Source organism: Brassica oleracea, chromosome C7, assembly GCF_000695525.1.
Source record: "Brassica oleracea var. oleracea cultivar TO1000 chromosome C7, BOL, whole genome shotgun sequence".
In the NCBI taxonomy this organism is placed as follows: Eukaryota; Viridiplantae; Streptophyta; class Magnoliopsida; order Brassicales; family Brassicaceae; genus Brassica; species Brassica oleracea.
This window is the reverse complement of record NC_027754.1, coordinates 21,320,690-21,323,397: the sequence shown is the minus strand read 5'-3', so window position 1 is coordinate 21,323,397 and position 2,708 is coordinate 21,320,690.

The window sequence follows — 2,708 nt, the reverse complement described above, 5'->3', positions numbered from 1 at the left end:
AGATTTCCGACAAACTAGTGATCCTCGGAATTTCCTCGGAAATTTGTTTCCTCAGAAGAAATTCCGAGGCATTTCCGAGGAAAGAATAAATTCCGAAGAATTATTTCCGAGGACTTGTTTTGTCGGTATGTCGTCGGAATAACGTTATTCCGACGAAATTCCGACGATTTTTTCCCTCAGTATCCTTGATGTTTTCTTGTAGTGAAATGATAATGATATATGAGAATTTTCCTATGATAGTCTTTTCTAATTTATTTTCTCAAAAATAAAACTCAAGAAGAAAAATAACCAAAAAAAGTTTTATCAAACTGTAAATATAAATTTATATCCTAGGGTTAACTAATCTAGATATAGAATTAAAAGGTGGAGTTTTGAAAGTAGAGTTTCAAATTTTAAAAATAAAAAAATAAATATTGAAAATTTCAAAATAAAAAAGAGTTATTTTGGTCATTTTCTGTTTTGAAGATTATTTTGGTGACAAAAAAACTTAAAATGCAAGCTACCTGTGATTTTCTTTGTCACCAACCATTTCCAGACCTAGTGTATAAATTAGAAAGACATAAACAAAAACATCAATTGTACCCGAGAATGCGATTGCAAATGACGAGAATTACCCTAATGATATTATACGCTCAATGAAGGTCATGTAAAATATGTTAAGTTGTCGAGTGATACGTCGGGTATGGAAAAGTGCTAATCATCCCGATTTTAAATCTACCATCTCAGATATATTTCTTGTGTGGCCAAATAACATGGGTATCTAATTTCTACTTGGAACAACCAAATCTATATGGGATCGGTGAGAAGGCTCCAAAAAAATTAATCGGTTGGAATTTGCCTCCCGAACACATTTGGATTATCCAAAAATAAATAAAAAGCGCAACAAGGCCAAAGGGTTATCCGCGGATGGGCAATAGCAGAGATGATAATGATATATGATATTTGTACGTTCAATGAAGGTCATGTGAAATTTCGTTAAAAACTGTAAGTTCCAATTTTGCATCAAGAGCAAACATGTTGTCAAAAAAAAAAAGAGAGCAAACATGCAGACTAAACAAGTATAATAGAAATGGATCGTTACAAATTCATGTCATTTAGCAAATATTGTGAAACTTGGATTCCTAGACCATGATTAACCTGGACTCTTAGGTGGGGTTCTTAACTAAGAAAATGTAAGAACCGTCTCTTAAAGAAGAGATATTAGACCATGATTATCGGTAAAACCCCAAATGAGGTCCTTACGAATTTTTTTTTTTGTTTTCTAAAAACAAAAAATTTAAAAAATAAAAAATAAATCAATCGCGGACCGCCACGTGTCGGTGGAACCCGTAAACAGTGCAAAAACTCCCCAAAGACCGATCCTTATTTGGTGATTTTGGGGACTGGTTTTAAAAATTTTTATGGGATCCACGCTGACGCGGGGCTTACATTTTGTCAAAAAACTCTTTTAGAAATCTGAGATAGTTATGCTCTAAGAGCCGGTTCATAGCCGAAAAGTGAAAAAAAAAACAAAAAAATAATAAAAAATGTCAAATCATGAATTAAGAACTCAAAATTAAGAATCCGGGTTAATCATGCTTTTGGTCATATGGCAAAGTTGTATATGGCTATTTGGACAAAGCTATCGTATTAAATTTGTAATATTTAGCCAAAAACATAAATATGTCAAATTCTTTATACACTTTGAAAGCAGAAAATATTAAATATGGATTTGATTTGTCCCACAGCTCCGATAGTTACTTGACACTAAATATTCTTGAGTCAGATCGCTCTTGCTAATAACCTATTATGAATGTACGTAACTCTTCCCTCTAATTTGGGATATAGGCCCCAATCCAACATGTTTGCTATGTTCATTTGCGACAAAAATCAAAAACCACATGGTATTCAAATACTCTTACTGCCTCTAAATTTGAGAAGAAACAATGGCATGCCTTCGTCACTCATTTTGTCCTCACTTGCGAACTTTAGAATGAACGTAACCGTCACCTACTTCTTCAAGCGACTTTTCCTGCTCTCTCTTTTGATCGGTTGACAGAATCATGCGTAACAAATCACTTTGCTTACATCTAACAAACGCATCTCTTTCTGACACCTCTTTCTGCTTTAATTCCATAAGTCAGTCCCTCATAGGTCACCATATTAACCATAGCGAAAGGTTAACCATGGTTCACTATTTCTTTTGTACTATTTTAATATCTTAATCATTCTTTTGTACTTTATGTGCAACTCAAACGGTGTTTAACTTTCTTACAGAATTTAATTAAAAATACTACTATAAACACACACACAATGAAATGTTACATGAGTGAGAAAGAGTGAAGGAGGGAACGTGTAGGTGCCATAGGATCTTGTGAAAACTGTTTGAAAAAAAACCATATCCTTAAACTTTGCACATATACATGAAAGAAACTGGTTAAAAATAGCTTATATATAAATATAATGAAAAGCATAAAACAAATTAAGGACAGCTCTTGATCTAAGATCGATATGATAGAGGGGTCACTTTAGACTGGGTTAACCCCCTAAGGTGAACCTCTAGGTGATACCACTCAAATTATCCTAATGAGTGATTTATACTCTATCAAATAAGAAGTCGAGTTGTAGTACTTAGGGATCGAATTCACAGGGAGTTAGGGAACCTAAGAAATCTAATATGATTTGTTAAGCTAGATGGTTTCAGAGATTTAAATGTAAATTGCAGTTTT